A 24,197-nucleotide genomic window follows, 5' to 3' on the forward strand; every position below is an offset into this window, starting at 1 on the left:
GCCTGATGAGGGGAATGACCTGACTTAGGCTGGCAGTGTCTGAACTGACTTCACGTGTGGCAAGTTCAAAAGGTTGCAGAACCTTGCACAACGTTGAAATCATTCTCCACTGCGCTTGAGACAGGTGCATTCCACCTCCTATATCGTGCTCAATTGTATAGGCTTGAATGGCCTTTTGCTGCTCCTCCAACCTCTGAAGCATATAGAGGGTTGAATTCCACCTCGTTACCACTTCTTGCTTCAGATGATGGCAGGGCAGGTTCAGGCGTTTTTGGTGGTGCTCCAGTCTTCTGTACGTGGTGCCTGTACACCGAAAGTGTCCCGCAATTCTTCTGGCCACCGACAGCATCTCTTGCACGCCCCTGTCGTTTTTAAAAAAATTCTGCACCACCAAATTCAAGGTATGTGCAAAACATGGGACGTGCTGGAATTTGCCCATATTTAATGCACACACAATATTGCTGGCGTTGTCCGATGCCACAAATCCACAGGAGAGTCCAATTGGGGTAAGCCATTCCGCGATGATCTTCCTCAGTTGCCGTAAGAGGTTTTCAGCTGTGTGCGTATTCTGGAAACCGGTGATACAAAGCGTAGCCTGCCTAGGAAAGAGTTGGCGTTTGCGAGATGCTGCTACTGGTGCCGCCTCAGCTGTTCTTGCGGCGGGAGTCCATACATCTACCCAGTGGGCTGTCACAGTCATATAGTCCTGACCCTGCCCTGCTCCACTTGTCCACATGTCCGTGGTTAAGTGGACATTGGGTACAACTGCATTTTTTAGGACACTGGTGAGTCTTTTTCTGACGTCCGTGTACATTCTCGGTATCGCCTGCCTAGAGAAGTGGAACCTAGATGGTATTTGGTAACGGGGGCACACTACCTCAAGAAATTGTCTAGTTCCCTGTGAACTAACGGCGGATACCGGACGCACGTCTAACACCAACATAGTTGTCAAGGCCTCAGTTATCCGCTTTGCAACAGGATGACTGCGGTGATATTTCATCTTCCTCGCAAAGGACTGTTGGACAGTCAATTGCTTGGTGGAAGTAGTAAAAGTGGGCTTACGACTTCCCCTCTGGGATGACCATCGACTCCCAGCAGCAACAACAGCAGCGCCAGCAGCAGTAGGCGTTACACGCAAGGATGCATCGGAGGAATCCCAGGCAGGAGAGGACTCGTCAGAATTGCCAGTGACATGGCCTGCAGGACTATTGGCATTCCTGGGGAAGGAGGAAATTGACACTGAGGGAGTTGGTGGGGTGGTTTGCGTGAGCTTGGTTACAAGAGGAAGGGATTTACTGGTCAGTGGACTGCTTCCGCTGTCGCCCAAAGTTTTTGAACTTGTCACTGACTTATTATGAATGCGCTGCAGGTGACGTATAAGGGAGGATGTTCCGAGGTGGTTAACGTCCTTACCCCTACTTATTACAGCTTGACAAAGGCAACACACGGCTTGACAAATGTTGTCCGCATTTCTGGTGAAATACTTCCACACCGAAGAGCTGATTTTTTTGGTATTTTCACCAGGCATGTCAACGGCCCTATTCCTCCCACGGACAACAGGTGTCTCCCCGGGTGCCTGACTTAAACAAACCACCTCACCATCAGAATCCTCCTTGTCAATTTCCTCCCCAGCGCCAGCAACACCCATATCCTCCTCATCCTGGTGTACTTCAACACTGACATCTTCAATCTGACTATCAGGAACTGGACTGCGGGTGCTCCTTCCAGCACTTGCAGGGGGCGTGCAAATGGTGGAAGGCGCATGCTCTTCACGTCCAGTGTTGGGAAGGTCAGGCATCGCAACCGACACAATTGGACTCTCCTTGTGGATTTGGGATTTCGAAGAACGCACAGTTCTTTGCGGTGCTTTTGCCAGCTTGAGTCTTTTCAGTTTTCTAGCGAGAGGCTGAGTGCTTCCATCCTCATGTGAAGCTGAACCACTAGCCATGAACATAGGCCAGGGCCTCAGCCGTTCCTTGCCACTCCGTGTGGTAAATGGCATATTGGCAAGTTTACGCTTCTCCTCCGACAATTTTATTTTAGATTTTGGAGTCCTTTTTTTACTGATATTTGGTGTTTTGGATTTTACATGCTCTGTACTATGACATTGGGCATCGGCCTTGGCAGACGACGTTGCTGGCATTTCATCGTCTCGGCCATGACTAGTGGCAGCAGCTTCAGCACGAGGTGGAAGTGGATCTTGATCTTTCCCTAATTTTGGAACCTCAACATTTTTGTTCTCCATATTTTAATAGGCACAACTAAAAGACACAGAGGTAGCTACAGCCGTGGACTACCGTACTGTGTCTGCTGCTAATATAGACTGGATGATAATGAGATGAAATCAATATATATTATATCACACTAGTACTGCAGCCGGACAGGTAGATATATTTATTATGTAATGACTGATGACGGACCTGCTGGACACTGTCAGCTCAGCAGCACCACAGACTGCTACAGTAAGCTACTATAGTAGTATGTATAAAGAAGAAAGAAAAAAAAAAAAACACGGGTAGGTGGTATACAATTATGGATGGACGAGCGACTGCCGACACAGAGGTAGCTACAGCCGTGGACTACCGTACTGTGTCTGCTGCTAATATAGACTGGATGATAATGAGATGAAATCAATATATATTATATCACACTAGTACTGCAGCCGGACAGGTAGATATATTTATTATGTAATGACTGATGACGGACCTGCTGGACACTGTCAGCTCAGCAGCACCGCAGACTGCTACAGTAAGCTACTATAGTAGTATGTATAAAGAAGAAAGAAAAAAAAACCCACGGGTAGGTGGTATACAATTATGGATGGACGAGCGACTGCCGACACAGAGGTAGCTACAGCCGTGGACTACCGTACTGTGTCTGCTGCTAATATAGACTGGATGATAATGAGATGAAATCAATATATATATATATATATATATATAATATCACTAGTACTGCAGCCGGACAGGTATATATATTTATTATGTAATGACTGATGACGGACCTGCTGGACACTGTCAGCTCAGCAGCACCGCAGACTGCTACAGTAAGCTACTATAGTAGTATGTATAAAGAAGAAAGAAAAAAAAAAACACGGGTAGGTGGTATACAATTATGGATGGACGAGCGACTGCCGACACAGAGGTAGCTACAGCCGTGGACTACCGTACTGTGTCTGCTGCTAATATAGACTGGATGATAATGAGATGAAATCAATATATATATATATAATATCACTAGTACTGCAGCCGGACAGGTAGATATATATTTATTATGTAATGACTGATGACGGACCTGCTGGACACTGTCAGCTCAGCAGCACCGCAGACTGCTACAGTAAGCTACTATAGTAGTATGTATAAAGAAGAAAGAAAAAAAAAACCACGGGTAGGTGGTATACAATTATGGATGGACGAGCGACTGCCGACACAGAGGTAGCTACAGCCGTGGACTACCGTACTGTGTCTGCTGCTAATATAGACTGGATGATAATGAGATGAAATCAATATATATATATATATATATATATATAATATCACTAGTACTGCAGCCGGACAGGTATATATATTTATTATGTAATGACTGATGACGGACCTGCTGGACACTGTCAGCTCAGCAGCACCGCAGACTGCTACAGTAAGCTACTATAGTAGTATGTATAAAGAAGAAAGAAAAAAAAAAAACCACGGGTAGGTGGTATACAATTATGGATGGACGAGCGACTGCCGACACAGAGGTAGCTACAGCCGTGGACTACCGTACTGTGTCTGCTGCTAATATAGACTGGATGATAATGAGATGAAATCAATATATATATATATATAATATCACTAGTACTGCAGCCGGACAGGTAGATATATATTTATTATGTAATGACTGATGACGGACCTGCTGGACACTGTCAGCTCAGCAGCACCGCAGACTGCTACAGTAAGCTACTATAGTAGTATGTATAAAGAAGAAAGAAAAAAAAAACCACGGGTAGGTGGTATACAATTATGGATGGACGAGCGACTGCCGACACAGAGGTAGCTACAGCCGTGGACTACCGTACTGTGTCTGCTGCTAATATAGACTGGATGATAATGAGATGAAATCAATATATATATATATATATATATAATATCACTAGTACTGCAGCCGGACAGGTATATATATTTATTATGTAATGACTGATGACGGACCTGCTGGACACTGTCAGCTCAGCAGCACCGCAGACTGCTACAGTAAGCTACTATAGTAGTATGTATAAAGAAGAAAGAAAAAAAAAAAACCACGGGTAGGTGGTATACAATTATGGATGGACGAGCGACTGCCGACACAGAGGTAGCTACAGCCGTGGACTACCGTACTGTGTCTGCTGCTAATATAGACTGGATGATAATGAGATGAAATCAATATATATATATATAATATCACTAGTACTGCAGCCGGACAGGTATATATATTTCTCTATCGTCCTAGTGGATGCTGGGGTTCCTGAAAGGACCAAGGGGGAATAGCGGCTCCACAGGAGACAGGGCACAAAAAGTAAAGCTTTCCGATCAGGTGGTGTGCACTGGCTCCTCCCCCTATGACCCTCCTCCAAGCCTCAGTTAGATTTTTGTGCCCGGCCGAGAAGAGTGCAATCTAGGTGGCTCTCCTAAAGAGCTGCTTAGAAAAGTTTAGCTTAGGTTTTTTATTTTACAGTGAGTCCTGCTGGCAACAGGATCACTGCAACGAGGGACTTAGGGGAGAAGAAGTGAACTCACCTGCGTGCAGGATGGATTGGCTTCTTGGCTACTGGACATCAGCTCCAGAGGGACGATCACAGGTACAGCCTGGATGGTCACCGGAGCCTCGCCGCCGGCCCCCTTGCAGATGCTGAAACAAGAAGAGGTCCAGAATCGGCGGCAGAAGACTCCTCAGTCTTCTAAAGGTAGCGCACAGCACTGCAGCTGTGCGCCATTTTCCTCTCAGCACACTTCACACGGCAGTCACTGAGGGTGCAGGGCGCTGGGAGGGGAGCGCCCTGGGAGGCAAATGAAAACCTATTTGGCTAAAAAATACCTCACATATAGCCTCCGGGGGCTATATGGAGATATTTAACCCCTGCCAGAATCCACTAAAGAGCGGGAGACGAGCCCGACGGAAAAGGGGCGGGGCCTATCTCCTCAGCACACAGCGCCATTTTCCTTACACAGCTCCGCTGGTCAGGACGGCTCCCAGGTCTCTCCCCTGCACTGCACTACAGAAACAGGGTAAAACAAGAGAGGGGGGGCAAAATAGTGGCAAAAATTATATTATAAAAGCAGCTATACAGGGAGCACTTATTATAAGGCTATCCCTGTCATATATAGCGCTTTGGTGTGTGCTGGCAGACTCTCCCTCTGTCTCCCCAAAGGGCTAGTGGGGTCCTGTCTTCGTTAAGAGCATTCCCTGTGTGTCTGCTGTGTGTCGGTACGTGTGTGTCGACATGTATGAGGACGATATTGGTGTGGAGGCGGAGCAATTGCCAAATATGGGGATGTCACCTCCTAGGGGGTCGACACCAGAATGGATGCCTTTATTTATGGAATTACGGGATAGTGTCAACACGCTAAAGCAGTCGTTTGACGACATGAGACGGTCGGACAATCAATTAGTGCCTGTCCAGGCGCCTCAAACACCGTCAGGGGCTGTAAAACGCCCTTTGCCTCAGTCGGTCGACACAGACCCAGACACAGGCACTGATTCCAGTGGCGACGGTGACGAATCAACCGTATTTTCCAGTAGGGCCACACGTTATATGATTTTGGCAATGAAGGAGGCGTTACATTTAGCTGATACTACAGGTACCACTAAACAGGGTATTATGTGGGGTGTGAAAAAACTACCTATAGTTTTTCCTGAATCAGAAGAACTAAATGAGGTGTGTGATGAAGCGTGGGTTGCCCCCGATAAAAAGATGCTAATTTCAAAGAAGTTATTGGCTTTATACCCTTTCCCGCCAGAGGTTAGGGCGCGCTGGGAAACACCTCCTAGGGTGGACAAGGCGCTCACACGCTTATCTAAACAAGTGGCGTTACCCTCTCCTGAGACGGCCGCACTTAAAGATCCAGCAGATAGGAGGATGGAAAATATCCAAAAAAGTATATACACACATACAGGTGTTATACTACGACCAGCTATAGCGACAGCCTGGATGTGCAGTGCTGGAGTAGCTTGGTCAGAGTCCCTGATTGAAAATATTGATACCCTGGATAGGGACAATGTTTTACTGTCTTTAGAGCAAATAAAGGATGCATTTCTTTATATGCGTGATGCACAGAGGGATATCTGCACACTGGCATCACGGGTAAGTGCTATGTCCATTTCGGCCAGAAGAAGTTTATGGACGCGACAGTGGTCAGGCGATGCGGACTCAAAACGGCATATGGAAGTTTTGCCGTATAAAGGGGAGGAGTTATTTGGAGTCGGTCTATCAGATTTGGTGGCCACGGCTACAGCCGGGAAATCCACCTTTTTACCTCAAGTTACTCCCCAACAGAAAAAGACACCGACTTTTCAACCGCAGCCCTTTCGTTCCTTTAAAAACAAGAGAGCAAAGGGATATTCATATCTGCCACGAGGCAGAGGAAGGGGGAAGAGACAGCAACAGGCAGCTCCTTCCCAGGAACAGAAGCCTTCCACCGCTTCTACAAAAGCCTCAGCATGACGCTGGGGCTTCTCAAGCGGACTCGGGGGCGGTGGGCGGTCGTCTCAAGAATTTCAGCGCGCAGTGGGCTCACTCGCAGGTAGATCCCTGGATCCTGCAGATAATATCTCAGGGATACAGGTTGGAACTAGAGACAGATCCACCTCACCGTTTCCTGAAGTCTGCTTTACCTACGTCCCCCTCCGAAAGGGAGACGGTCTTGGAAGCCATTCACAAGCTGTACTCTCAGCAGGTGATAGTCAAGGTACCTCTTCTACAACAAGGAAAGAGGTATTATTCCACTCTATTTGTGGTACCGAAGCCGGATGGCTCGGTAAGACCTATTCTAAATCTGAAGTCCTTGAACCTGTACATAAAGAAGTTCAAGTTCAAGATGGAGTCACTCAGAGCAGTGATAGCGAACCTGGAAGAAGGGGACTTTATGGTATCCTTGGACATCAAGGATGCGTACCTCCACGTTCCAATTTACCCCTCACACCAGGGGTACCTCAGGTTCGTCGTACAAAACTGTCACTATCAGTTTCAGACGCTGCCGTTCGGATTGTCCACGGCACCTCGGGTCTTTACAAAGGTAATGGCCGAGATGATGATTCTTCTTCGAAGAAAAGGCGTATTAATTATCCCATACTTGGACGATCTCCTGATAAGGGCAAGGTCCAGAGAACAGCTAGAGATGGGATTAGCACTGTCTCAAGAAGTGCTAAAAAAGCACGGGTGGATTCTGAATATTCCAAAATCCCAGTTAATGCCAACAACTCGTCTGCTGTTCCTAGGGATGATTCTGGACACGGTTCAGAAAAAGGTTTTTCTCCCGGAGGAAAAAGCCAAGGAGTTATCCGAGCTTGTCAGGAACCTCCTAAAACCAGGAAAGGTGTCTGTACATCAATGCACAAGAGTCCTGGGAAAAATGGTGGCTTCTTACGAAGCAATTCCATTCGGCAGATTCCACGCAAGAATTTTCCAGAGGGATCTGTTGGACAAATGGTCAGGGTCGCATCTTCAGATGCACCAGCGGATAACCCTGTCTCCAAGGACAAGGGTATCTCTTCTGTGGTGGTTGCAGAGTGCTCATCTATTGGAGGGCCGCAGATTCAGCATACAGGATTGGATCCTGGTGACCACGGACGCCAGCCTGAGGGGCTGGGGAGCAGTCACACAAGGAAGAAACTTCCAGGGAGTGTGGACGAGCCTGGAAACGTCTCTTCACATAAACATTCTGGAACTAAGAGCAATCTACAATGCTCTAAGCCAGGCAGAACCTCTGCTTCAGGGAAAACCGGTGTTGATCCAGTCGGACAACATCACGGCAGTCGCCCATGTGAACAGACAGGGCGGCACAAGAAGCAGGAGTGCAATGGCAGAAGCTGCAAGGATTCTTCGCTGGGCAGAGAATCATGTGATAGCACTGTCAGCAGTGTTCATCCCGGGAGTGGACAACTGGGAAGCAGACTTCCTCAGCAGACACGACCTTCACCCGGGAGAGTGGGGACTTCATCCAGAAGTGTTCCACATGCTGGTAACCCGTTGGGAAAGACCAATGGTGGACATGATGGCGTCTCGCCTCAACAAAAAACTGGACAGGTATTGCGCCAGGTCAAGAGATCCGCAGGCAATAGCTGTGGACGCGCTGGTAACGCCTTGGGTGTACCAGTCGGTGTATGTGTTTCCTCCTCTGCCTCTCATACCAAAAGTATTGAGAATTATACGGCAAAGAGGCGTAAGAACGATACTAGTGGTTCCGGATTGGCCAAGAAGGACTTGGTACCCGGAACTTCAAGAGATGATCACGGAAGATCCGTGGCCTCTACCTCTAAGGAGGGACTTGCTTCAGCAGGGTCCCTGTCTGTTTCAAGACTTGCCGCGGCTGCGTTTGACGGCATGGCGGTTGAACGCCGGATCCTAAAGGAAAAAGGCATGCCGGAAGAAGTCATTCCTACTTTGATTAAAGCAAGGAAGGAAGTAACCGTGCAACATTATCACCGCATTTGGCGAAAATATGTTGCGTGGTGCGAGGATCGGAGTGCTCCGACGGAGGAATTTCAACTGGGTCGATTCCTACATTTCCTGCAATCAGGATTGTCTATGGGTCTCAAATTGGGATCTATTAAGGTTCAAATTTCGGCCCTGTCGATTTTCTTCCAGAAAGAATTGGCTTCAGTCCCTGAAGTCCAGACTTTTGTTAAGGGAGTGCTGCATATACAGCCTCCTGTGGTGCCTCCAGTGGCACCGTGGGATCTCAATGTGGTTTTGGACTTTCTAAAATCTCATTGGTTTGAACCACTAAAAAATGTGGATTTGAAATATCTCACATGGAAAGTGACCATGCTACTAGCCCTGGCTTCGGCCAGGAGAGTGTCAGAACTGGCAGCTTTATCTTACAAAAGCCCATATCTGATTTTCCATTCGGACAGGGCGGAACTGCGGACTCGTCCGCATTTTCTCCCTAAGGTGGTGTCAGCATTTCATCTGAACCAGCCTATTGTAGTGCCTGCGGCTACAAGTGACTTGGAGGACTCCAAGTTACTGGACGTTGTCAGAGCATTGAAAATATATATTGCAAGGACAGCTGGAGTCAGAAAATCTGACTCGTTGTTTATATTGTATGCACCCAACAAGATGGGTGCTCCTGCGTCTAAGCAGACGATTGCTCGTTGGATCTGTAGCACAATCCAACTTGCACATTCTGTGGCAGGCCTGCCACAGCCTAAATCTGTAAAGGCCCACTCCACAAGGAAGGTGGGCTCATCTTGGGCGGCTGCCCGAGGGGTCTCGGCATTACAACTTTGCCGAGCAGTTACGTGGTCAGGGGAGAACACGTTTGTAAAATTTTACAAATTTGATACTCTGGCTAAGGAGGACCTGGAGTTCTCTCATTCGGTGCTGCAGAGTCATCCGCACTCTCCCGCCCGTTTGGGAGCTTTGGTATAATCCCCATGGTCCTTTCAGGAACCCCAGCATCCACTAGGACGATAGAGAAAATAAGAATTTACTTACCGATAATTCTATTTCTCGGAGTCCGTAGTGGATGCTGGGCGCCCATCCCAAGTGCGGATTATCTGCAATAATTGTACATAGTTATTGTTAACTAATTCGGGTTATTGTTGTAGGGAGCCATCTTTCAGAGGCTCCTCTGTTATCATACTGTTAACTGGGTTTAGATCACAAGTTGTACGGTGTGATTGGTGTGGCTGGTATGAGTCTTACCCGGGATTCAAAATTCCTCCCTTATTGTGTACGCTCGTCCGGGCACAGTACCTAACTGAGGCTTGGAGGAGGGTCATAGGGGGAGGAGCCAGTGCACACCACCTGATCGGAAAGCTTTACTTTTTGTGCCCTGTCTCCTGCGGAGCCGCTATTCCCCCTTGGTCCTTTCAGGAACCCCAGCATCCACTACGGACTCCGAGAAATAGAATTATCGGTAAGTAAATTCTTATTTTATTATGTAATGACTGATGACGGACCTGCTGGACACTGTCAGCTCAGCAGCACCGCAGACTGCTACAGTAAGCTACTATAGTAGTATGTATAAAGAAGAAAGAAAAAAAAAAACACGGGTAGGTGGTATACAATATTATATATATATTATATACAATTATATATATATATATTAAACTCACTGGTGGTGATTATTAAACTGGTGGTCAGGTCACTGGTCACACTATCAGCAACTTGCAAGTAGTACTCCTAAGCAGACAATCACAATATATATTATACTGGTGGTCAGTGTGGTCACAATGGCAGTGTGGCACTCTGGCAGCAAAAGTGTGCACTGTACGTTATATGTACTCCTGAGTCCTGCTCTCAGACTCTAACTGCTCCCCACTGTCAGTGTCTCCCCCACAAGTCAGATAATACAGTCACACTATCTATCACTTCAGCAAGTAACTACTAGTACTCCTCCTAATGCTCCCCAAAATTACTACTGTGTCTCTCTCTACTGTCTCACTCTCTTCTCTATAAACGGAGAGGACGCCAGCCAAGTCCTCTCCCTATGAATCTCAATGCACGTGTGAAAATGGCGGCGACGCGCGGCTCCTTATATAGAATCCGAGTCTCGCGATAGAATCCGAGCCTCGCGAGAATCCGACAGCGGGATGATGACGTTCGGGCGCGCTCGGGTTAACCGAGCAAGGCGGGAAGATCCGAGTCGCTCGGCCCCGTGTAAAAAAAACTGAAGTTCGGGCGGGTTCGGATTCCGAGGAACCGAACCCGCTCATCCCTATTTTCAATGCAATATACCTACTGTGTGTCACAGACCAAAAAGATACTTCTGAAATATGCTAGAGGGGTTGCTTTTCTTTGTAGCTAAGTCTGCGTTTTAAATGTAGCTTTCAGGAAATTCTCTGTTGTTATTTTTTTTTCCATGCTGCAGAAAAGAGTGTGTCCTTTTAACCATGAATGACCACATTTCCTCTGGAAACAAATCAGTTCTTGGCAGGATCTTACTCCAGTGTATTGAGAGATGAAGACATTCAGTCTTCCATGTTTTGGAGCAATTGATAGGGGAGAAGATTATAAGTTGTACAATATGAATTGTTAACCAGGCAGTCAAATTTATACATTGTGAAAGTAAAAATGAAATAATTTGGAGAAGAATTCATGCGTGATACAGGATTTGTCTGGAGGAATGATGGTTTAGAGAACTTTTTATGTGTTTAGTTATGGAATTTGTCATCCGGAAACCCCATATGCTGCCTGTCATGGCAAGACCTACTGTACATTTGTATTTGTGACGTTGATGTGAAAGGGTTAATCAAAACAAAACCACCTGGTCTGTCTAAATGCAATTGCTGTCTTTTCTATATGATTTCATTTAATTTTGCATCATATGGGTCATTCCATGTCAGTTCACCCAGGCATGTCCACCACCCATCTCAGATTTTTATGTAAATTTTTTAGTTGAGGATGTGAAAAAAAATATATTTCTGCCAAATATCTCAACTGTCTGACAATTCATTTATTAAATATTGATTTTTCAATGTATTAAATTATTTATGCATCGCGGCTTCCTTATCTTGTTTTTTTTTTTAAGTATCACGGGTGTTTATTAAGGGATCACCACAAAATTTGCACCCCTAAGGTAACTCTTCATCCTGAATCCAAAAATTCAAATCAAATTACTTTATCTGCATTACAATTCGAGTTACGGTAAAAACCCATGTTTTTGAAAATACTTAAAAATGCTAGGATCAATCAACAGTAGATATCCCAATTTTTTTGATGTACTTCACAAAGGTATACATTACTGCCACACAAAAAAAATCAGCATGGTACTCTGTTTCATAGTGGAGAAAAAAAACATTATGAAGTTCACGTTCAATTACTGTTGTACCGCATACATAATTAACGCAAGAAACCATGACATTTTAAAACTTAAACATAACTTGAGTCCATAACTTAAGTTAAGTCAACAATCACATTATTTTTCCCTTGTTTTGGAACCTGTTGTAACGGTCTGTAATTTTCCTTAAAGTGTCAGCAGATAGTGCCTTCCAGTACTTCCTTGGATAGTAGGCACTTCTGTTACACAGGGGACGTGAATAAAAGGAACAAAACACTGAAGACCAGGACAACACATTTGTTGATTGGTTTTATTTCATGATGTGTACCAGCACATCTTGTTCCTACTCATTACATTGAATAATACACCCAATGTACCAGATGTTATTGTACACTGCTGTTATGTATGTTCCAGGTTGCAGATCACTTTTGTCTACATTTTTTGTGACTGTGCTCATAGTGAAACTAAAGGGGTTATGCAATTAGTCATGGTAATTTAACGCAGCTAATTGTCCCGCCAGGGGCTATCCAATTAGCCCCTTAAAGCCCCGGCTCATGCCGGTTTATCAGGGATTTTGTTTCACCTGCCTCAGTCAGGCAAAACCAAATCCACGGAAAAATACACACACACAGGTTTCACTAAACCGGTGTGTTTTTGGAAGATAATGTATTTTTTTTTTACAGGCGACCAAATTGGATCGCCTGTAAAAAAAGAGAGTGAAACAATGGGAAAAATCGTCCGAAGTATTTTCACCTGTAATTGGATACCCCCCAAACTGTGGTTCCTGCTGTCTTCATGTCGTCTGATGATCGGAATATGTGTAGTTCATCATAACTAGTGTGGCTGCAAATGCACGCGTATGCACACCAATGGAAGCCTATGGAGCGAATGCCAGCTGTGATCAGTTGCAGCACAGTGCATTCGCACTATACCGCAATGCGTATGCTGTTCGCGTGCATTGCAGCATAGATGAGCGTGGCTCTATCTGTTTACAGCAAATGGGTGAAGTGTTGCTTGTGAAGTGTCCCAGTGGATCCCTTGAATTGCACCCTGACACACAAATTAATAATTTTTTTCAAAATCTAGTAACACATAGATTCTGTTTTTGGTCGAATGGTTTCCTTCAACTTGCGACTTTGCTGTATACAGATGGACTGTTGCATCATCAACAGCACTACAAATAACTTCATGGAATTGTTCCACAGTACAGTACTAGTGATTGTAACCAATTTACTTTGGTCAGTGTGGACCCACTGCTTATAAACAATTCTGTCTTAGCGTGTAGGGGATGTACTGTAGTAGAGTAGTGCAGTGGATAGGGGTATGTAGTGCAGTGATGACGTGTTATGATATAGGGGGTCATTCCGACCCGTTTGCTCGCTGCAGTTTATCGCAGCGCAGCGATCGGGTCGGAATTGCGCATGCTCCGGCACCGCAGTGCGCTGGCGCAAGCCGGACGGCCAAAGGCCGTCGTTCAGTAGCGATCGCCTTTGCCTGATTGACAGGCAGAGGCGGTCGCAGGGCGGGAGGGGGCTGGACGGCGGCATTAAGCCGCCGTTTAGGGGGTGCGGTCCGGCCAACGCAAGGGTGGCCGGACCATTGGGGGGGCGGGCCGCGGCGGCTGCGTGACGTCTCACGCAGCCACTGTGGCCAGTGGCAGCGATGATCAACTTCCGGCCAGCCGCAGGAGCTGCGCTGGCCGGGAGTTACTCCACAAATACAAAAGCATAGACTAGCCCTGTGCTGGGCGTCCCCCCGCATGTCAGGGAAGATGATCGTAGCTGTGCTAAATTTAGCACAGCTACGATCAATTCGGAATGATCCCCATAGTGCAGTAGGGTTAATACTTAATCCCTTTAATTCTGGACACAGAGTAATTACACATGTTCTGTGGCTGATTAAAACCAGGTGAAATGGAGTCTTGAAGTCAGCCAGCCACAGAACCTGTGTAATATGTGTCCAGAATTAAAGGGATGAGGTGGTAACCCTATAGTGCAGTGATATAGTGCAATGTATGGGGACACACAGGGGGGCATGTAGTGGAACACGCTGCTGGGGGGGGGCATGTGACGCTTGGGGTATTTGGGGCATATAGGGGAATATTGTCCAATAGTATCCACTTTTCAATTTTTTTTTGATCATCTGATTATTTTAGTCTGACAAGGTTTGTTTGTTTGTTTGTTTGTTTTGTATTTATTTATTTTGGGGGGGCCGCCAAATACTGCCTTGCCCCGGGTGACGAAAATCCTAGTTTCGGTCCTGACCTCCCTCTTAATTTGTGATTGGCAGCACCTATATTGAACAGGTTAATGCAGGCATGTCCAAACTGCGGCCCTCCAGCTGTTGTGAAACTACATATCCCAGCATGCCCTGACACAGTTTTGCTGTCAGAGAATGCTAAAGCTGTGTCAGGGCATGCTGGGATGTGTAGTTTCTCAACAGCTGGGGGACCGCAGTTTGGACTTGCCTGGGTTAATGGATAAGAAAGGTGTTTCAGCACAGGTGATGGAAATCATAAATTAAGAGGGAAGTCCAGGAGCAGAGCATTCTGTCCCTCCTGGAGAGAGTAATGTTGGGAGGTATGGTACAGTAAGCAACACCCAAATGCAGCCCCTCGCACTTATATGGGGTACAAACAATGCAGAAGGATGTCACTTCATTAAAAGGAACTTTGATTCTATATCTTTTAGTGTATACAGATGGAGTCACTCTTATTAAGCCTGCGCCTCCGCCCGCCGCCAAGCATACAGATGCTCCCATACACTTTGAATGGGGCATGTGCACGTCTATGACACTCGCGCGGCCCATTCGCTCCCGCCGGTCCGATTAGCGTGGCTCCATCTGTATCTAGCTCATGTGGCAGATCAATGGCTTGTAAAGGGATTAAAGTGGTTTAATGAATCACAATACAAAACAAATCAGTGTAACGCAATCATATAAAAACAAAAAGAAGTCTCAAGGAGATGATGCCAATAACAGATGGGTCTTACCCAGTCTCCCAAAATGCAGCCTGTGCCCTGCTCCTTTCTCCTGGCATGAGGTTGAACTGGGAATTGACCCTCTTCAGTCCCTTCCATTTTCCCATGGCCAGGAGGATCTTAGAGACTTCAATACAGACTGTGCTGTTCTCATCCCTCACCACATCATCCTCCGGCACTAGTGTTCGCTGATAGCCCTAGGCGCTATTGCTGTACAGCATCCCAGACCTGCAGACTTCCTTATTTTCGTGACGTGATGACATGCGTGGCAATTGGCACACATGCAGCGCAGTGTTCCTCAAGGAATGGAGCCTTGGACGGATTTTCTTGTTCCTGTCCACGGGCCTCTTGCAAACAGCAGGGCCCTAGGCAGATGCCGAAGTTGTCTTGCAGGAAATCCGGCCATACCGCCTGTTTGTTTGTTTGTTTGTTAGACTGGCCAGTTTCGGCCTCCGCCTGCTTGTTTCTGCACACTGGGCCATGTGCAAACTGGGCACAAGATTGTGAGATCACAGGTTGCCCTTGGCACCAGTTTTGGCACACTGGGCACTAGTGTGTGAGGCCCCGGATCGCCCCTGGCACCAGTCTAGGCACACTGGGAACTAAAGTGTGAGGCCGCGGGTCGCCCCTGCAACAGTTTCGGCACACTGGACGCTAGAGTGTGAGGCCCAGGGTCACCCCTGGCACCAGTTTCGGCACACTGGGCACTAGAGTGTGAGGTCTCCCCTGGCACCAGTTTTGCCATATTGGGCACTGGATTGTAAAGGCTCTTGGTCGCGCCTTGCACCAGTTTTGCCACACTGGACACTAGAGTGTGAGGGCCCAGGGCGACCCTGGCACCAGTTTTGCCACACTAGACACTAGAGTGTAAGACCGCAGGTCGACCCTGGCACCAGTTTCGGCACACTGGGCATTAGAGTGTGAGGCCCCGGATCGTCCCTGGCACCAGTTCTGGCACACTGGGCACTAGAGTGTGAGGCCAAGGGTCGCCATGGCAGCAGTTTCGACATACTTGGCACTAGAGTGTGAGGCCCTGGGTCGCCCCTGGCACCAGATTTGGCATACTGGGCACTAGAGTGTGAGGCCCCGGGTCGCCTCTGGCACCAGTTCCGAGACACTGAGAACTAGAGTGTGAGGCCCCGGGTCGCCCCTGGCACCAGTTCCGGGACACTGAGAACTAGAGTGTGAGGCTGCGGGTCGCCCCTTGCACCAGTTATGGCTCTGCCTTCTAGGCCGTGAAAAGAATAAAATGACAATGAATAAAGTGATCTCAGGGTAAAGAGCTTAATGGGTTTTCCTGTGAATTTTGCAGATGCTTTTTCTGTCTTTTGCTAAACATTTGGAATATAAGGTTTACATTACTAATACATTATATGTAATCCTATAAACATATATACTCAAAATTGATCTGGAGTAAATATTAAAGTATTTTAAGTTGGTTTTAGTGTGTGATTAGCTACATATAAGTACAGTGGGTTCACTACGATATGCCGGCGGTCGGGCTCCCGGCGACCAGCATACTGGCGCCGGGAGCCCGACCGCCGGCTTACCGACAGTGTGGTGAGCGCAAATGAGCCCCTTGCGGGCTCGCTGCGCTCGCCACGCTACGGGCACGGTGGCACGCTATGCGCGCCACACTATTTTATTCTCCCTCAAGGGGGGTCATGGACCCCCACGAGGGAGAATAAGTGTCGGTATACCGGCTGTCGGGATCCCGGCGCCGGTATACTGTGCGCCGGGATCCCGTCAGTCGGCATACTGAAGACCACCCAGTACAGTACATGGGTGGTGATTATGCATAGATGGTAACTTCAGCCCTATTACTATGTGCAGAGCATATCTTACACGCCATCGCACTCCGCATAGTCTAGAATTGAGCACACAGAAGTATGGGCAACATCTGCACTTGCAATTGAGAAGGTGTAACTGGGCTGTAAGGGGCATTCCTACTGGGGCAATGCTAAGTGAGGGCATGTTGATACAATTGCGGTCTATGCAGCATTGGACGTAAGATTACATATGCCTGTTTTCCGGCATTACATTTTCTAGCTGCTGCTGATGATTACAGGTATCAAATCAAGGATAAGATGTACTAAGCCATGGAGAGAGCTAAAGTGTAGAGAGATAAAGTACCAGCCAAACAGTCCCTGTCTTTTTTCAAACACAGCCTGTAACGTGGCAGTTATGAGCTGATTGGCCAGTACTTTATCTCTCTCCAAGGCTTTGTACATCTTACCCTAGTGTAGGAATTTAAGGGTTTTGTGTAGGAGGTCTCATGCCATGTGGGACAGTCTGAGGTGCATTAAGGGCTCAAACTGTTTCAGATATTACACTCAACCTTACATTCAGATGGTACCTGGAAATAATGTGGTTAAACCTTAGTGTCCCTAGAAATCACATATATTTTTGTATATCTGTGGGGTTACGCTAGGAGCCAGTGGAGTCTGTGCCAACTTTGCTTGTCAGAACATATGCTGTGATGGGATGTAATCATGTGACCAGCGGTCAGGATCCCACTGGACAGTATACCGACGGACGGAATCCCGACCACTATAAATCCTGACAGTCAGCATGCTGACTAACATGGACTATTCCCACTCGTGGGTGTACACGACATCCATAGAGTGGGAATGCAAGCGACTTCTTTGTGCTCACCCCCCCACCAGCAATCTAGCGGACAAGATCCCGGCATGGGTATGCTGACCGCCGGGATCACCATCGCCGGTCATCCAATCCCAACTTGCTGTGACCTGTAACCTGCTGTGATACCCTGTGACTGTGAGTATGCCATGGGAACTGAGTTAAATATAAATATATATATATATACACACACACAAAGAAACAGTTTCATCCGGCACTGTGGACTTACGTATAACTGGCTCTGGTGCATAGACAGATTCTCCATAGCATAGGCGGCACTCCGAGACTAACAAACACTAGTTTAGTGTATAAAACTCCGCAGGGTGTGCTATTTAATTTGTGACGTTTCGGGGTAACAATCGCCTTCCTCAGACAAATAATCAACTCAACAAAGTGCATTTAATTAGTATTTAAATGCATTTTGTTGATTTGATTATTTGTCTGAGGAAGGGGATTCTTACCCCGAAATGTCAAAAATTAAATAGCACACCCTGCGGAGTTTTATGCACTAAACCTAGTGTCTGTGAGTCTCTGAGTGCCGCCTATGTTATGGAGAATATATATATATATATATATATATATATGTTCTAGTGATAAATCAGTTGCGCCTTCAGTGTTTGTGAATAAAACGTTGCAAATCCTTAAGTGATAGTTAGAATATGCGTACCAGACATATGTAGAACATTCGCCTTGTTTAGGGTGTCTTTGCATCTGGATGTTCCTTACTAGTACTGACTCTCCGTTCCCATCCGTCCAGGCATTGGTGTGGAGTTTGTACGTATATGCAAGACAATGTGTCAATATACTGCTCTTAGAAAAGTGACTTGGTGCTATTTTTGTGCAAAGTTAGCAATAAAGTGAATATGTGCAGAGGAAGTGCTGTAAGTGCTTATTAAAAATATATGAATAAAAATGAATATATTACTGGCAGTGTGCTAATTCCCTTTTTCCTTAGGTAATGTGCTTAAATACCATTTCTTAGGGGTGCAACACCATATAGCTCAGTATTCAGAGGAGATCTAGAGAGGAGGTATATTTATATGAGGCACTTACATCTAGAGTTGCAATGAATTAAAAAGATGCTGCCGTCATTCCGTCATCAGACTTATATACCTTCTTCACCCAACTCCTGACCTTGGCTGGTGTGTTCGACCGTTCACTGTCTGGATCTAGTTTCTGTACCGTGATCTGTGATCTTGCAAGTTACTAAGTACAGCTCTTTCAGGCTTCGGCCTTCCTTTGCGATGACTTCAACACATCTTTCCTTTCATCTCTCCAATGGGACTGGCAAGTCGGGAATGAGATTGTGAGTGCAGCACATGTAATCTCGTTCTCCCAAGCCGTTGCTTGATGTCTGATGACGGAATGACGGCAGCATCTTTTTAATTCATTGCAACTCTATATGTAAGTGCCTCATATAAATATACCTCCTCTCTAGATCTCCTCTGAATACTGAGCTATATGGTGTTGCACCCCTAAGAAATGGTATTTAAGCACATTACCTAAGGAAAAAGGGAATTAGCACACTGCCAGTAATATATTCATTTTTATTCATATATTTTTAATAAGCACTTACAGCACTTCCTCTGCACATATTCACTTTATTGCTAACTTTGCACAAAAATAGCACCAAGTCACTTTTCTAAGAGCAGTATATTGACACATTGTCTTGCATATACGTACAAACTCCACACCAATGCCTGGACGGATGGGAACGGAGAGTCAGTACGAGTAAGGAACATCCAGATGCAAAGACACCCTAAACAAGGCGAATGTTCTACATATGTCTGGTACGCATATTCTAACTATCACTTAAGGATTTGCAACGTTTTATTCACAAACACTGAAGGCGCAACTGATTTATCACTAGAACAAATTTGAAAACTAAGTTCCCTTGGGAATTGGACATTTTGAAATCTGGTTGCGACACCATTTACTCTGGGAGTGTTCTCTAAATAATTTAATAATTTGCTTTGCACTATTTCATGTGTAACTTATGATCTCCCATCTCAGGGATATCTGGTTATAGAATATTCAGGTTGTAGCGCTATCTGCACTTTTTGTACACAATATATATATATATATATATATATATATATATATATATATATATATGTGTGTGAAGAATACTTCACATTCATCACATCACTAAGGGACACGTTTACTCTTTAGTAGTTTGGTTTCACATTTACGTCATCATTAACTGCCTTTCCCTTTGGTCATGTGTAGCTTCTTACATTACACTATTCATATAAGTGAAGAGAGGGGGGAGATTAGTTTTTTTTAAGGAAGGTGCGAGTCACACTCCACGTTGCAGGCCACACCACCTATGAAGGCCACACCCTCACATCACTTGTCACAACCCCACGGCGGCCGTCACTTCCCCTACAGTAGCGCACAATAGGCCCTTCATAAATGTCATCTCCCAACCCATGTGAACCTTTATCTGGCACTGCCCAGGTACACATCTTTCCAGAGTGTACCCAGTTTTAGAAATGTAAAAAGTCCCAGACAGAAACATTAGTGTAACAATGTCTGAAGCCATGGTTACTTGCTATGCTCTCTTCCGTGCACAAATCCATTGCTATACTTCTCATCCCAGTGATCACAATCAGGATATGTGTACATTTTCTTCCTTAATGCTAAGTGGCCACATCTTACCCTTATAAAAACCAGTACTGTAGAAAGGCTGGCAATCCGACAAGATGCTCATGCTTGTAAGAAGTCTTCCAGATGTAGATGAATTATTCATAGACGCTCACTCCTTGACCTCTACTTATCACCTGACGTGTTTAGTCTAGCCACAGAGACTTTATCAAAGGTCACTGTATATTTTAATAAGAGCCAATCCTTTGTTCTGATTATAAATTGTCATATTAAAATAATTCAAGAGCTTAATAGAGGATTTAGTGCTGTTTTACTTTGTTTTTAATCTGCATTTTCTTGTGCGGTGAACTGGCAAAACAGTTGCACTAGTTTTATATTAATTTATGTTTGTATATTTTGATCATCTGTACTGGCCAAATACAGTATATCATTAATTTGCGCATTGAATTTTGGAGCTATATCTTATAGATAAGCTAGCAGCACTGCAGCATATCAGGGATCACAACTGTGACAAAGTTATCTTCATTAATCCTGTTACTGTAGATTCGAGAGACACAATACTATGGTAATAATTTATATTCTGACATATTTGTAATGCAAGTGGAAAGTGTCTGTTTTTTGTTTACATTGGTCTTAACGTACACTCTGTATTTGGTCAATTAAAATAATGGTCATTTTGGCAGTTATACAGCTTTGGACAACTGCCATGGCTGTACTATAGTGGGTGCATGGAATGCCATTGCTATGGGGCCTAGAGGCTTATGCAGAGCTGGCGCTAGGCATAGGCAAATGTCTAGGGCATTTGGCATGCCTAGGGGCACAAGCAGCTTCTGCTGATTAAAATGATATGCGGCATGCCTATATTCTGTGTGTGACTGTAACCGTATCTGCATACAAAATGCTACATTACTGTTTATTCCTGGAAATCACCGTAGCATTTTGTATGCAGATACAGCCACAGTCGCACACAGAATATAGGCATGCCACCAGTGGCGTAAGTTGTCCCAGTTGCCCGGAGGCAAGAAAAATATTGGTGCCCCCTATATATATATATATATATATATATATATATATATATATATATATATATATATATACATATTTGCTCCTGCATAGCAAGCCTGCAGATTCTTACTATAGGAAGCTACTACAAAACCGTAGCCACACACTTCATAGATCTGCTCAGTCACTCACATTTCTGATTATTTCTCTGACAATTAATTTGCAAGTGTCATATCCAGGATTAGAACCCACAACCTATTACACTGGTAGCATGCACCTTACTGATGGAGATATCTGCTCATGCATAGGAAGTATGATAATTCTAACTACAGTATATGAAGTTACTTGTAATTGTCTGATAAATAACTTCATATAGTTAGAATTCTCATGCTTCCTTTATAGGGGCAAATAGCTTCATCAGTAAGGTATCTGCTACCAGTGTATCTATAATAAAGAGGGTGTGATGTGTAAGGTGCAGTGACTAGTGGGGAAGACGGCTACGGAAGAGATACCGGCTGCTGTCATTTAACTTAATTGATTAATGTCACTGATCACACGGAATAGGAGGAGAGGTGCCCCCCTTCAAAGCAGGAGCCTGGCGGCAGCTGACTCCGTTGCCTCCCAGAGTTCTGCCTCTGCATGCCACATATCATTTTAATTACCTGAAGCTGCTTGTGCATCCTAGCAACATAGCAATGCAAATAATATGCATTTTCGGCAAAAAGGAACCCGACTTTTCGGCAAAAAAGGCGTTGCTAGGGGGCACCAGCCAAAAACTTGCCTAGGGCATCATATTGGTTAGGGCCAGCTCTGGGCTTATGGGGACCTGGACTGAGGTTATAAAGTTGCGTACCATTTTCCCACATTTGCCTCCTAAGCAAATGAGCCTGATCCAGTTTCCAGCATGAATTGCCTGACAGTACATTTTCAGTGAGAGGAATATGTAGTGGATGTTATAATGGTAAGGGGGCAATGTAATGTGGCACAATATGAACTGGAGGCCACTGTAATGTGGCACAGTATTAACTGGAGTCCACTGGGATGTGTCATAATCTGATCTGCTCATTGTAATATGGAGGGCACTATAATGTTACATAATAAGAACTGGGACACTTTAATGTGGCACAGTATGAAATGGAGGCACTATAGTGTGGCATAATGTGAAGTGGGGCACTGTAACGTGGCATAATTTGAACTGGACGGCACTCTAATGTGGTACAGTATGAACAGGGGAACTGTAATATTTCATAATATAATTGGAGGACACTCTGTCATATTGTGAATTGGGATACTATGTGGCATAATGTGTACTGGCAGCCCTACAATGTGACATTGTGTAAACTAGGGAACTACTGTGGTTCATTAAATAAACTAGGGCACTACCTTGGGGCATAATATTAACTTTGGCACTACTATGGTTCAGAAAATGAACTTGGGCACTATTATGGGGCATAAAATAATTGCTGCGGAGAGGAGTCTCTCTAGAAGCAGTTGAACAGGGGCCCCTTCAATATGTTGCTATGGGTCCCAAAAAGTTCTGGTTATGACCCTGACAACAGCTATTATCAACAGTAAAACTTCTTTCCATACACAGAGTAGAGTACCTGTGCTTTGCAAACATACAATGTTATATAGGTAAAGAAAGAGAAGTGAAAAACTGCGCTATTCCTACACACAGACCCCTTCTAGCCGGTTGCTGCTCGTGACACTATGTGGGTATACTATAGGATCCCACTTATGACGTGACAGATAAAGTGAATAAGTGTCTTAGCGCACACCTAGCTTGGGTGTATAGATTATACCTTGTATTTACAAAGAATATCCACAGTGAGAGGGGTTATAAAATGTCAATTTATTTATATACGTAATAGAAATAAAAATCTAAAAGCCTTGTAAGTCAAAAAAGTTCAGGTATTTCTATATATGACTAATACTGCTAATCAATTCTTTTTCCCCTAGTACCGGTACACATGACTAACAAACAACATACATACAGACAAACATATATATGAATTACCCGTGCTATGAGACAATGTTATATGTCTCATAGCAAACTTTAATGGAAATCATTGTAATGCTGACCATACACTTGTGCGATTGCATGCGATGCGATATCGGGCCCGATTTCCCTTGAAGCTCAACTTGCGATAAATCACATCGAAAGTGCTTTTTTTGTGCATTCAATGCACATACAATCTTGCGATTTATCGCATGTCCCTTACGACTGGAAATCGGGGGACCAGAAATGGGAGGAGGGGAGTGTCCAGGAAGTGAGCTAAATACCTCACAATTCGCACATCGCAGTGCGATAAATCGACTGTGGTAAAAACAGCATGCGATCACACGTGCGATCCAATATATATTAAGTGCAGCACATAAGATCTTGAGACGCAAGATTCGACCTGCGTGCCTACGCATCGCGTCACATCGTACATAAGATGTGCATACAATCCTGTGATTTATCGCACAGATGCGGTCGAAATCGAAGGATTGTACCAGATATCTCACAAGTGTATGGGCACCATTAGCTTTCAGTACTCTAAGGTAGTGGCAGGCAACCTGACACTATTAAAGAGCAAAATGTCGGGGCGTGGCCTGGCGGAGCTCCGGAATGGACGTGTACTGGATCAGCTCCTGCCACAAAGCCCTTAATATACCCACTCTCTGGTCCCCAACAATCTTATTTGCTTCCTCCTCACCCCCCTGAACTGGCGTGAGTACCCCCCTGTAGTGCTGCAGAGCCGGAAGGCCTTCTTACAGTTTATGTGGGTTGCGGCCTACTCGGGTCCCGGAAGCCGCGGCCTCAATTAGCGGCGCCTACCCACCGGAGACGCGATGTCAGCGCGGAGAGCAGGAGATCAACCACTGCCAGCAGTCCGCATCAAAGCCTCCCTTGCTGTGAAAGTGCCTAACCCAGCCTCCACCAGCCGAGGCCCACTTCAGACTAAGAAGCCGGGGGCTGGATTTTGGCTGCTGCACGACGGGAGGCTCCATGACAGATCGTGAACTAGAT

At 45.5% G+C, this 24,197-nt stretch overlaps 1 protein-coding gene across 1 annotated transcript in view; it reads left to right on the forward strand.

The window, feature by feature from the left end:
- Positions 1 to 24,197, forward strand: part of PITPNM3 (PITPNM family member 3) — a 1,226,694-nt gene that overhangs the window by 690,705 nt on the left and 511,792 nt on the right. The gene's annotated exons all lie outside the window — the stretch shown is intronic.

The sequence above is a fragment of the Pseudophryne corroboree genome, chromosome 2 (genome assembly GCF_028390025.1).
Source record: "Pseudophryne corroboree isolate aPseCor3 chromosome 2, aPseCor3.hap2, whole genome shotgun sequence".
Taxonomy (NCBI): Eukaryota; Metazoa; Chordata; class Amphibia; order Anura; family Myobatrachidae; genus Pseudophryne; species Pseudophryne corroboree.